The 14,293-nt window shown below is 41.4% G+C and overlaps 1 long non-coding RNA gene across 2 annotated transcripts in view; it reads right to left on the minus strand.

Moving 5' to 3' along the window:
• Window positions 1–2,603: 2,603 nt before the first annotated feature.
• LOC124555353 overlaps window positions 2,604–14,293 on the minus strand; it is a 32,114-nt gene continuing 20,424 nt past the window's right edge. The window contains exons 4-5 of one of the 2 annotated variants that reach the window (XR_006968546.1): window positions 3,574–3,740; window positions 2,604–3,486 (exon numbers count right to left, since the gene is read on the minus strand). This is a non-coding gene — a long non-coding RNA (uncharacterized LOC124555353). The remainder of the gene's footprint in view (window positions 3,487–3,573; window positions 3,741–14,293) is intronic. The other variant, XR_006968545.1, reaches the window with a different exon arrangement.

Genomic DNA, 14,293 nt, shown 5'->3' on the forward strand with positions numbered 1-14,293 from the left:
AATTTTAGTGTCTTTTTTTTGTATTGGCTTAAACACAGTAATAGCATTATTTTTATTGAACATTCACCATTACCTCACTTGTTTATTTTCTCTTGACTCCGCAGCATGGCAGATGTCTTGCAATGACATAATAAAAAATGGAAATTTACCAGCTGCTATAATTGTTAATTGCTAGATGTTTTACATTAACAATAGGCCTATTTCGGCATTATCACCATCTTCAGGCTATCTGCAGCCAAATATGCTCTGTTAAAAGTATATAACTAATAATTGTTTTACTAAGTGTTAGTCAGTCTTGTAATATTATTTCTACACAGGGCTTTTCCAACTGCTGCCAAATTTTTAAATATTTAACTTAATTATCTCTATTAATTGCTGTTTGCAAATGTAAGCTAAATCTTATCACTTGTTTATATTATTGTGGTTTTGACAGCTATTATTCACAGCTAGCCCAGTCCACCTGCTTAGCTGAGTGGTAATGGGTTTGCCTACCATGCAGTGGGCCTGGGTTCGATCCCTGGCCGGGTTGAAGATTTTCTCCACCTGTGGACTGGGTGTTGTGTTACCACCATCACCACCACCACCACCACCACCACCACCACCACCACCAATGTGATGTCGCCTGAATAAAGACTTGCACCCGGCTGCCCAACTTCCCCGCACGGGGCCTCCCAGCCAACAATCCCACACAATCATACCATTAACAGCTAGTCCAGTGACACTGTATGGTTACAATTTGTTTATTCATTTGTCTACGTGTCGCAATTATCTATGGCTTGGTATTATAATCTTTGTTATGTGTTTGTAGAGTGTATATATTTGTATTACATGAAATATTTAGGAAGTTGGCTGCAGTTGGAAGCGCCCTATGCAGAAATAAAACAAGACTGTGACAATGCCACAATGCAATACGGAAGTAAGTACTAGCACACTGTAAAGCAGAGTTGTTATTAGTTATGATGTTACAACTTTGAACAAAACACATTTGGATTGCAGATAGCTTGAAGATGACGATAATGCTGAAATAGGCCTATTGCGCATGTAACTTGTATAGCATTTAACAATTATAGCAGCATTCTGGTACATTCCATTTTTTATTATGTCATTACCGCATGTGTGTTTGAAAGAATATACAGGAATTTATTTTCTCAATACACCCACAAGGAATAATTTCCAGAAATCTATCTCTCTGGATGCCCAACAGAGCTGCATACACACCATCTTAATAAGATTTTAATTTTCTTGTGTTCATTGATGAATGCATTGTGAATGATTCTTGTTTTAGCTCTGCGATACATAAATCACAGCTAGAGACATTTGACATTTACGATCAACAATTTCAAGTAATGCCTTTGTTTTTGTGTTTACACAAGCAAGATCATTCCTTGGAAAGTTCATTAAACTGTATAACTGTTGCTAATAACAACATAGCAGACAATTTTTTGGTACTGTGAAAAACACCCACAGCAAAATTACTAACAAGAAAGTCAAAACATGAAAGTGCTTTGAAATGAAGCCACAAGATGGCAGTCGAATGATGGTAATCAATAGTGGAGGAAGTAAAGTGCTGTCACAAAGTAAAAGCAACTTTAAATTTTGTGGCACGGCTGAAAGTGGCATCATTTTAGTGTCACCAGAATACTTTTGGTGTTTTCACATGCAACTTCTGTGACACCACTGGAGTGGCATCACTTCTGTTACATGTGGAAACCTAGCTTTAGGGCATGCAACTTCAACAGCGCACGCACTCCCACCCACACGCACATCTACACATTGTTAAATGAAACTGTTTCTCTCCTGAAGATAATTTTGAACTGTGGAGTTACTTAAATGTAGTGAGTGGTTCCGTGTACTTGGAACTGGGTAAATTCACGTACTGTCTTTACCTCAACAAATTCTCACCATTACTAGGTAGTATACTTCAAAATTTCATAGTACAATTTGCATATCAGAATTGTGTGTGGGTATGTAACCCCCATTCATAATTTGGCTGAAGTCTGGAACAGGGTCAACAACAGTCCCAGTTTCTCTACTACTCAAGTGTGTGGCAATGTGTCAGTTTCACATAGCAATGGGATGATACTTCCACGTAATCAATGAGAGGAGAGAAAATTATGTCTAGCGTCAGAACACAAATCATTTTTGCCTTTGTTGGTGTCAAATATTTGATTTTTTTTCCTAGAGTATGATATGAATAATAAGGTAGTCATGAAGTTGAAATGTGAGTGGTGACAGACTGATCTGTAGCGTAGCCCAACCCCTAGATTTGGTTGGAATATGACAACTTTACTCACAAAAAGTATATTAATAATCTTTGTCACATATTTGTTACTTCCCCATATTTCACAAGTTACAATGTTGTGATTACATTGTAACCCAATAGCATGGCTTTTTTCTGAATGTGTTACGATTTTGTATGTGATATACTGAAGTGAGACTGTGACAATATTGCTTCGAAACATATCACTTGTATGCTGCTCTCTCATTATCTGTGTAAAACCAGCAGGTGACATCCTCTTTACTTCCCAGGGCTGCCACAGAGTGATTCCAGTAAAGAAAGTAGTTCTAGTAGCATAAAAATAGTTGCAAAAATAGTAACAAAATTAGTAGTTAAAAATTTATTGTGTACCATTACAACCAATTTACACACATACAATTAATATTTATTAGACATAAAATCCCAAGTCTTTCTTCATAATTGCATGTACCACTCTTCGATTTGTTTATTAAGGCAAGGTATCAGCAGACGCAGTCTCCTTAGTGTATCCCAGACATGTTCTATGCAATTCAAATTGGGAGAGCAAGTAGGCCACACCATGTGTGCAATACCTTTCATTCACAAGAAAATATCATCAACCACCTGTGCTCTATGAGGTCAAGCATTACTGCCCAACAATACAAAGTCTAGGCCCACAGCACCTCACAACCACCACAGGTAAAGTCCCAAGATCTCATCATGATACCTGACAGGAGTCAAGTTAAACCTTTCCGATTCCCCTGCACAGTTTCATGAAGAGGTGTTCGAGTGGTCAACAATCCCTGCCCACACCATTATGGATCCTCGATATCGGTCTCTTTCCACAATGTTTGGGTCCCGAAATAGTGTTCCATGTTCCCTTCAGATGTGACTTCATTGTGAATCACTCACCAGACTAAAGTGGGACTTATCTGTGTGAACAACATCGGTCCTTTGTTCTACCGTCCACATGGCATGTTGATGATGCCACTCTAGACAATCCCTTCTGTGAAGACGTGTAAGAGGTAGACATACAGTAGGTCTCTGACAAAGGCTACTCTGCTGAAGCCTTCCGCACAATGTTTTCCTTGCTACAACACGTCTAGTGGATGGTGCGAGCTCACATGCCAGTCACTGTGCAGTACTAAGATGATACTGTTGTGCCCTTAAAGCCAAAAAACAGTCCGCTCTTCTGACGTCACACGTGGTCGGCCCTGCCCTGGTCTTCAGGATACATCTTCAGGATACATCTGAAAAACAACAGAACGATTCACATTAAGCCATCAGGCCACACCATTTTGTTACTGTCCTACTTCCTTTCCTTCTATAGCCCTCACCTCAGTGAGTATTTTAGGCATCTTCTCTAAGCCATACTGCACTGTCTGTGACTTGTATACACAGAGATTGTGGATATGGGGCTACCCGGTAAACACTACCTAATTTCATAGGTGCCCTGACGTCACCATTGGCATGGTTGTCTACTGGCCGGAATGCCATCTTCCACCTAGAACACAATTGTATGGACATCTGGTTGACAGTTTGTATTATTGTATCGTGAATTAGAGACAGGATGGGGAAATAGCAGTTTGTTGCTTTAATTTTGGACACCAGTGTAATATTGAAAAATAAGATTTTCTGTCATCTAAATATTTCTCATGAAAATATGGTGTCAGTACCTCTGTTATGATGTATGTCAGCTTGCTTTGATGTGACTGAAAATCCTGTGAAATGGTGTCAAGGGACACTGCAGTAAAAACAGTTTTTAAGTCGTCATTGACAGTGGCAGCCGTGTTATGAGGAATTAGTATCATTGTGCAAAGTGAGTTGTGCTTTTGTGATTTCCTCTTTTAAATTAAACAGCTCTAATAATGTTACAGGAGCGTTTGCTTTCCCAATATTGGTGTTTAAATTTTCTCTAGTGGCTGTAATTTTCTGAGCTGTATTTTACACACACTGTTTGCTGTCAACTTGACTTTTGTGCTTTCCATGTGCGCATTTGTAGGAACATGCTGTGTGAAAGCTGGGAAACTGTTTGTTTCACAATTAATTTTTTTGTTACAAATAACAAAAAACATGTCTCTTTCATCAATCTCTTTGCACCATGAAGAAAATAGATGCCCAAGGCCAGCTGTTGTCCTAACCAACTCAAGGAGGATATTATAAATTCCTCCCCCCTTTTTTCTGCCTCTAAAAGAAAAAAAAACTGTGACAGTGGATGCCTAAACGCATTACGTCAACATATGAATTAGGTATTTCCACTTTTACATCTTTAATGAAGGCCAACCTTTATTTGATTACAATATCATACATCCAACCACATAAGAAAATTTCTGTTATACTACTTCCCACCTAACCTCAGCACTTGCAAAATATGGTAGGAAGAGGGGCACCTTACTTGCAGTGATTGGTACTTGGTAAAAATACTGGCCGTGCAGCCACTTCATGTAAAACACGAAGTGTGGCGTATTAACAGTGATCTCTGATACCAGATATCACTGCATATAAGTTATTACAGCCAAAGATATTACAAGATGATGCCATACCACTAAGTAGTTTGAACCTCTGAGAAATTATATCTAAGGAGAAACTAACTATACGCCAATATTATCCCTGAATAAAGATAATAATTAGTCACTTGGTTCTCCAAAATAGTTGTACTTTTGGCACTTTCTATTAAAAATAGTTGCAGTAGTCACTTTCAATAAAAAGATAGTCACAAAAAGTAGCATCTAAGTCACCTGTGGCAGTCCTGCTTCCCATCAAACCTCACAGTGAGGACTGGGAACACCGCTGCATGAAATACGCAAGTTCGCCACTAACCCTGAGGTAGATTTTATCTCATGTTTTAATAAGTTGACTTTGCCTGACAAATAACTTTTGTACTGACAGTTACCCCCAAATGCATATCTTCTATATGACAGAGAAATCTTTTTAAAACAGACTGAATCCACCCATGATTTGTTAACTCCATGAAATAAAAATGATTCATGTGGCACTGAACATGATTTTTTATGTGCACTCCTCATATACACTGTTGTATGGGTAACCACATTTTCTGTTTAGTGCACTGTTAGGAAGCTTTCCTCCATTATTATGGACACCCACAGCAGCCTGTCCTATGAAAAGTTAAATACACTACATCAGTACAAGTGTAAGTCTTCTTCTACCAAATCTAAAATGGCACCTGTAAATGAGTGTTATGAAGTAACTGTTTATCACTTTTGCACTGCAGATCAGCTAGTTTGATTTCACAAACCTATAAAATTTAGGGAGATCATTAACCCAGCTTATAGCTGTAAGTTTTTAAATGGGGAGGGGTTGGAGGTGGTATACAAGGTACACAAATTTCAACTAAATGACTAGGATATACATGCAGCTTTCACGTAAGTTATTCTTTTTGGAATGATGCACCAGTATAACACACGATATTACAACAGATCAACATTCCATGCAGATTCAATCACAAAATATTTTAGTTTCAAACTTTGCATATCTTCATCTTTGAATAAATGTAAGCAACTCAGTCAAAAAATGTTAGCCTTGGACCTATAATCGTTAGTCGGTGGGCCATCAAACTTTTCTCAAAACTATTGCAGTGTTTCCACATAAAGAGAAATTAAAAACAAAAACGAGCCAACACACACACACACACACACACAGTGCAATATTATTAAATCTTTCTGTAATTATTTTCTTTGGGTCAGGATGAGTAGTGGGTATTGTGGACAACAGACTTATGTAAAATAAGACAATGTAACATATCTTACATACATACTGCTCTGCTGTAAACCCTAGACAAGAATGCAAAGTTTACACAAAAAAAATTTTGTCTTGTATTGCGACAGTGCAAACCACTATTCAGCTTAAACCAATTTTTCACAACCACATAATACTTTAACTAAAATAACATTACAATTGATGTTTTGGTGTGTCAAGTGGCTGGGGCTAGGAGTCAGGCAAATGCAATTGTTTTTGGCACCAATGTGCTAAAAATGCTCACTGATTTTTAGGCACCACACAGCTTTCCCAGGCACAAAAGGATGCATGAATACGGGAGAGCCAACTGTTACCTTAATGGCCACCCTTACTAACATCCTTCCCACTGCCACTAATGACAACAACAAAACAACAACAACAACCTGGAAGTACAAGGTGCATTCAAGTTCTAAGGCCTCCAATTTTTTTTCTCCGGACTGGAAAGAGATAGAAACATGCGCATTGTTTTAAAATGAGGCCGCGTACATTGTCAATACGTCCCAGAGATGGCAGCACCGTACGGCAGATGGAATTTTACCGCCAGCGGCAAGAATGAGAACTGTTTTAAATACTTAAAATGGCGACATTTTCCTTACTTGAACAGCGTGCAATCATTCGTTTTCTGAATTTGCGTGGTGTGAAACCAATTTAAATTCATCGACAGTTGAAGGAGACATGTGGTGATGGAGTTACGGATGTGTTGAAAGTGCGTTCATGGGTGCGACAGTTTAATGAAGGCAGAACATCGTGTGACAACAAACCGAAACAACCTCAGGCTCGCACAAGCCGGTCTGACGACATGATCGAGAAAGTGGAGAGAATTGTTTTGGGGGATCGTCGAATGACTGTTGAACAGATCGCCTCCAGAGTTGGCATTTCTGTGAGTTCTGTGCACACAATCCTGCATGACGACCTGAAAATGCGAAAAGTGTCATCCAGGTGGGTGCCACGAATGCTGACGGACGACCACATGGCTGCCCGTGTGGCATGTTGCCAAGCAATGTTGACGCACAACTACAGCATGAATGGGACTTTCTTTTTGTCGGTTGTGACAATGGATGAGACGTGGATGCCATTTTTCGATCCAGAAACAAAGCGCCAGTCAGCTCAATGGAAGCACACAGATTCACCGCCACCAAAAAAATTTCGGGTAACCGCCAGTGCTGAAAAAATGATGGTGTCCATCTTCTAGGGTAGCGAGGGCGTAATCCTTACCCATTGCATTCCAAAGGGCACTACGGTAACAGGCACATCCTACGAAAATGTTTTGAAGAACAAATTCCTTCCTGCACTGCAACAGAAATGTCCGGGAAGGGCTGCGCGTGTGCTGTTTCACCAAGACAACGCACCCGCACATTGAGCTAACATTACGCAACAGTTTCTTCGTGATAACAACTTTGAAGTGATTCCTCATGCTCCCCACTCACCTGACCTGGCTCCTAGTGACTTTTGGCTTTTTCCAACAATGAAAGACACTCTCCGTGGCCGCACATTCACCAGCCGTGCTGCTATTGCCTCAGCGATTTTCCAGTGATCAAAACAGGCTCCTAACGAAGCCTTCGCCGCTGCCATGGAATCATGGCATCAGCGTTGTGAAAAATGTGTGCATCTGCAGGGCGATTATGTCAAGAAGTAATGTCAGTTTCATCGATTTCAGGTGAGTAGTTAATTAGAAAAAAAAGTCGGAGGCCTTAGAACTTGAGTGCACCTCGTATGTGGTGACCCATCTGCACTGTGTGTGTGTGTGTTGCACACACATGTGCACCTACTGCTTGCTGAAGCATGTGGAATGTTGCATACAATCAACAACTCTCTCCCCATCATACCTGTTCCTCAGTCCCCAGTGAAAGTGAGGAAAGTGTTTAACAGTCATCAAAATTTCCTATTATTTGCCAACTAACAAAGTATCTGACTGGTAACACCACAAATTTTAAATCTGAATTGAAACTGCTTCTTCTGGACAACTTTGTAGAGTGATGGCAGAGTTAGGATGAAGGCAGGATGTGTGCACCCTAGTGTGTTAAATTTCTTGAGATGAAAGTCATACCTAGAAAATTTAACTGCCACATCTGGAGTTTATTGTCTCCAAGTCCAATGTTACAGGATACAAGTGACGTGTCGGGAGGCTGCCGCAGCCAGACGGAGGGCATACTGCCCTAGGAGAGGAGCTAAGAAACCCATATAGCTGGGAGGAGAGCATGTAGGTGAGAGAGCAACGATGTCTTTGGAGAACTCTCACCGGCCTGCTCCACAACACCCCTTGCAATGATTTCCAGCTTTCCTACTGGCTGGTAGAGGGCACCTTTAGGTCAGCAATGCCTCTGGGATAGTGTCCCACACCAGCAGTACCCACCGTGGAAATGCTACCCACATGAACATAGCACGAGCAGGGGCACATCGAGTAACACTTTGTATGCACCAACCCAGCTCCAGCTACTGTTTCATTATGGGCCATTATACCAGCATTGTAAAACAGAATGGAATAAAAATTTTGAAAAAATTTCCTCAATCCTTTACATATTCTGCTCAGTCTGACTGCTCACCAAACACACCACTGACCTTACCGCAATAGCTGTTTTATGGGTCAAAATGAATGTACTAATGTTAGTTAGTAGCAAAAGGTTATGGGCTCCTTTGTACAGGTTGCCGACATTTCCTAGAGGACTTACTCTACTGAGAATGCTCAAACAAAATTCTTTTTAAATGACTAAAGGGGTAGGGTAATGCTGATTTATCGTTCGAGATTGGTGTACACAAATTATGTTGAGAAATGAGCCATGTGTATATAGTTATACCTTACATGTGTTTTGTAAAACAGAGAACAAGGTGGCTCTTTGTGTTGTGCTGATGAGACATCATTAAAGAGGAGATAGTGCTAAGGTGGTGAAGGTGGATGAGACAGCTCTGAGACAGCAGACGGGCAATGGCTTACTGTCGCACTGGCAATGCCCAAGTGGGGCGATGGGGCTGTGGCGGTAACCAACAGCACTGATGCTGCTATAGTAAAGCTGTCAGGCATGGCGATGTGGCTTTGCAGGTGGCAGGGGACTGCAACACTCAATAATGTGGCAAATCAGTGGGGCCTCAAGAGGAGGTATCAGTATGGGGGAAGGGGGCTATAGATAATTGTGGCAAAGAGCGTTTGTAGTAACAGTATCCACATGAGAAGTTATGGAATCAGTGACAGATGTTTATAAACCTACATACCTTAAGCTCTCTTAGTCTTTTACATCAGAATGGTATACAACATTTGTAGTTAGTAACTGAATTCTACCCCTAGTATAGGATACTATCCCAGTGGGGGTTCATCAAGGACAGAAAAGTATTCCTGTACTAATACATTCCACTGCATTTAGTTACAACAATTCATCAGTATAAAGTGCATAAAAATGCAAGTATTTCATTTCAGAGAAAAGTAACCACCTGTTGTAAATACTTAATTTCTAAAGCTGAAACTAGGGAGGGGGGGAAGGGGGCATGTCTGAAAGATCCGTGTTCCTAAATACTCCACTCATGATATTCACCAGATGGCTGCTGTTTAGGTATTGCTTGAGGCTGCATTCCACAACATTCACAGCAATCTTGGATATATAGGGCCCATATAACAAAACACACAATGACCAACATTGGAGCAACAGATGTACCACTAGCAATGACTACTCGGTGTATGTAATCCCTAGTGTTCTAGTCAATAATATGGGCTGACGCATAGTCAAGAGTAATTTGTCCTTGCTCCTGAGCTAATTAGTCATTGATAGAATCCAACACACAAGTCTTGGTATTATTTGGCAACACAGGCAGGCTGTCAAGGTGAGGTAGCACTAGGGGGCTTCAGGCACATAAAGCAGAGAAGACTTAATTCTAGCATCATGTGCATATATCAGATGGACAGACAGTTTGGTGATGAATGTGATCATAGCACAGGTGGAAATGTTAAACAGGAGTCTACAACCAGCCAAAGTAACCCAATAAGTCTGAGACACAAATGCATGATTATAGCAAAGTAAGACCACTTTAGTGGGTTGTAGCACAAAATACGGTAAATTTTTACCAACAGGGACGGACCATGGTTTGTGTATCACAACGACGGCACAAGGGCAAGGAGGTACTTCAGTTTCCTTTACAAACAGTGCAATTTCATAGTTATTTATCCAGTGTTAAGGGACAGGGTCAGCACATCTCTTAATTAGTACGAAAGCAAGATATAAATGTATTAAGCAGCACAGCTGAGTGCATCTCGCAGTCTTTACTAACAATTACAATGTACTTGGTTTGTCAGAGGATGTGTTCTTGGACAGCTGCCCATGCAACTGGGAAAGGATGAAGACAGTAACATTTGAATTCACATTTTGCGAAAGTAGCAGGCAGTGAGACTTGCACATTTAGCGAATCTATGGAACGTGACAGTTGTACCCTAGCAGCTGTATTGTAGTACAGCAGAGCTGATTCCCATGTGGGGTAGATTATCTGCACAGGAGCCCTACAAATGAAAGGAAATGTTTGTTAATATTGGTAAAAAGGTTTTGGCAGGCAGCAGGTTAGAGCTGAGCCTCTGTTGTAATCCCATCTGAATGACAGAATGCAATGTATTTAAGATGTAACTGGATCACATGCATATTGTACAGCAGGATATGTAACACTTTTGTTACTCCCATGGTGGTAGTTAGGTTCCTTAACACCACATATATGGTGACTATTTCATGTTGGATCGAGTTACCAAGTTCCTCACATTGTTGCACCAGCTCAGTAGCTACGCTCAGGTTTCGTATGGTAGTGGCCAGAAGGCTTATCAGCAAGCACACATGCTGGTGGACATGGGTCTCATGATTTTGAGCAATAAAAGAGTAGCCCACTGGAGAGCTTTACTCCAATGATCAGCATCAGCTTGGTCGGGGGTAGTGAACAATGTCTCTAGCTCTGCCTGCATTGAACCAGGCTCGCTTGATGCGATAGAGTGGTAGAGCATCTGAAATACTTGGCAGTTACTCTTGGGTAGTGACAAGTACCTGGTTAATATCGCAGAGTACAAAGTGTTCCGCTTCAGTCCGAACTCTTTATAAGAGGTTCACATGCTATTAACTGACTGGTAATCCACTGCAACACTACTACTTCTTTCAGTGTAGAAAAGCTTAAGTCAGCTAATATGGCAATCCGGTGAGAACTGTAGAACAAGTTGTGCAACTGTTTGAACATTATTCCTGACAATGACAGGTGGTCTTGAAGGAGCGGAGCATCTGCAATACAAATTGGGAAAACAAACATAATACAGCACCTCATTTCAAATACTAGTGATGGTTGATGAAGGCACAACAACTCTGAATATCTCAGCAAACATGATTAGCACCAATACAAAGTGTCCCAGTGGCAGTGCTAGGTAACCCAAGTCCCATCTAACTAAACAGTAGGAACACACCATGTTGGACAGGGGCGAACAAATCTCTTCACACTTTTGAAGTCAGGAATTGACAGAATACTGTAAGCCGGCAGCAGACAAAGGTTGGTAGTAACCTGTGTGCTGTTTCATGACTTGTAGCAATGGCAGCAGTCACAGTATGCTGTTGTGACATGTGAAAGATTCAATTAGCAACAATGTTCATGAGTTTAAATTTATTTGTAGTATGGTGGTGGAAAGTCGAGTCAGCTAAAGAGAGCAGTAGAGGAGGCAGGAGTCACACACGCTTATGCACCATACAAATCAGCACTTATGCAGTTGAATGCATAACATAACATCTGAAGTTGTTTGTCTTATGACTGGGGTGATCGGTTGCCGAAATCGACTGGACACTGGTGGGTGCTTCTAACCCTGAATCCTAAAACAAACTGGCAAGCTCGTAATAGAGTTTGAAATGGTAGTGCAGCTTTGGTCAAACAGGAGGTACTGTCACACCGATGGACAATGGTAGAAAGTAGTGGAGCCAATAACATATAAATAAACATGCGTATCATATGAATCCTAGCTGACAATCCTCCAAAAGAAATTCACAACCTCTGCAATAAAAAAGGACCAACAGTGTAAATGCACACGTAAGTGTGAATGTAAGTGTAAGGGGATGTAAAGTTTAGGACCTTGCTGCTTGTGGAAGCAGGTTTAGTTGGTGAAGCTTGGTGTAAACTACATTGTGTGCAAGTAGAGCAACAATTGTGGGATAGCATTGCTCAAGACTTTTGAAAAACAGTAAGGAAACTGGTTTGAAACATATCAACAAAGAAGGAGAGTGAATGCTTTATTACTGGTCAATTGCAAAAGCTCACAAGTCCAAGCGTTTCAATGGGTTTGAAATGGTCATGGGCACTGGCAATTTGTGGATAAGGAGTCCAGTTTTTTTCCCCTAAGAACTCAGCTATGAGAACTGTTGGGGATCAGTGGGTTTATTTGGTAAATAAGTTTTTAGTTCCAGAAATGCCTAAATGCTAGGTTTGGGTGTTAATAGCAGAGCTATGCAACAGTGCTTCTTATTATTGTCCTGTTTTATATTTTGGTGCGGGTTTGGCTTTGTCCATTTCGAAACTTCCAATGAAAGAATGAAGTGACCTTAAGACGAAGTACACAACTGTACAATCACCAGGAGTTGAGGCACATGAGTCAACTTTTAAGAGAGACCCAATCAGATGGAAGAGGAATCAATGAGAAGAGGGACAGTGGTGCCAGAGTTAACCTCGTTACAAGGGTGAGTTTAATTTTATAATTTGCATGTCATATAGTGGGACTATTTGGCAGGTAGGTGAAAGTATATATGCCTTTCAAAACGATTGGTAGTACAAATTACGCAGACTATAGTGCAATTGTCAAAAAGACACAAGGGGTACACGGATATTCGTGTGAGCCGGAGAATGGAAAGCAAGCATAAAATGTGCTGGTAATGTAATTGTGATCAACTGTTCAGGCTTGGAGTGCCGTCAGTAAACCGCATCATTGGGCTCAACTTGAGTTCAGAAGACGCCAAGACTACAAAATTTAGTAGTGTATAATATATCTGTACAACAGTTTGTACTGGACATGGCTGGAGCCAAGAAAGAAAGCATATTTAAACCTATACCATTGCTGACTGGGCAAGAAGCATGGAACAAAAAACAGGAGAAAACAGTACTCTTAGTGGAATCCTCTAACTTAAGTCTCAGAGCGAGTGTGTATGATACATGTTGGTGCTGAAGCAGCATAATGCCCAGTGTACACCTGAGGTGTGTGTGTGTGTGTGTGTGTGTGTGTGTGTGTGTGTGTGTGTGTGCGCGCGCGCGCGCGCGCGCGCGCGCGCGCGCGCGCGCGCGTGCATGGGGGGGGGGGGAGAGAGAGAGAGAGAGAGAGAGAGAGAGAGAGAGAGAGAGAGAGAGAGAGAGAGAGAGAGAGAGAGAGAGAGAGAGAGAGAAGGCAGATGGGTCATAGTACGAAAGCGAATCTGAAGGGACTACTAGGACCAGCTTGGGATCTCTGATCGCCATTCTCACTGTGCTAAGTGCATGCCCTTAGAGGAACAGAAAACTAATCAACAACCTTGCACATGGCTGGTGTAAAAAGCACAACTACAACAGCACTGACTGCCTGGTTGTATGCTGATTGATGATTGTGTGTTTAAAGGGGCTAAACTACTGGGTCATCAGTCCCTCCATTTCATGAGAGAAACACGTTAAAAGGTAAAAAGTGAAAATTGTGGGGACTTGGCCGCTCTAACTTTAGACGCAAGTCATGGTGTTTAAAAAAGGGCATGACAGTAGTTGTAACATGATAGGTAAAAGAAAATTGAGATAAGCTATGCAGCATCATGAACAAGTGCGTCTAAAGGCCCAACAAGGTGAGGGGGCAAGAAGTTAACTTGCCATCACATGGGGGTTCCGTTGCAAGGGCTGTGACTCAAAGCCCCATCACTCAAAGCCCTGTCGTGTACTCTCCAAACAGCCCCCTGAAGTTGGCACTCAGCAGCGCACAGTGATGAAAAGGCATAGTACAGGAAAAGATCATTCACATACAGTGATGGAGAGATAGTGGGGCCCACTGCATTTACGATGCCACTGATGGCGATAGGTACTTCAGTTTCTTGTACATATAGGTTGCTGAGAGTTGAACCTATCCGGACCTAAAGAATTCTGAGAGATAGGAAATTGTGGATAAAAATGGGTAAACTGCCCCAGAAACCCCACTCACACTGTGTAGACAGGACCTGATGTTGACAGGTGGCATTATGTGTGTTCTGTAGGTCAAACAACACAGCAATTGGACATAGGCAATGCACGGAAGCATTGCACACTGCAGATTCCAGATGAAACAGGTGATCTGTGATGGACTGGAAGGCTCGAAACCCACCAACT

Source organism: Schistocerca americana, chromosome X (assembly GCF_021461395.2).
Source record: "Schistocerca americana isolate TAMUIC-IGC-003095 chromosome X, iqSchAmer2.1, whole genome shotgun sequence".
NCBI classification, from domain to species: Eukaryota; Metazoa; Arthropoda; class Insecta; order Orthoptera; family Acrididae; genus Schistocerca; species Schistocerca americana.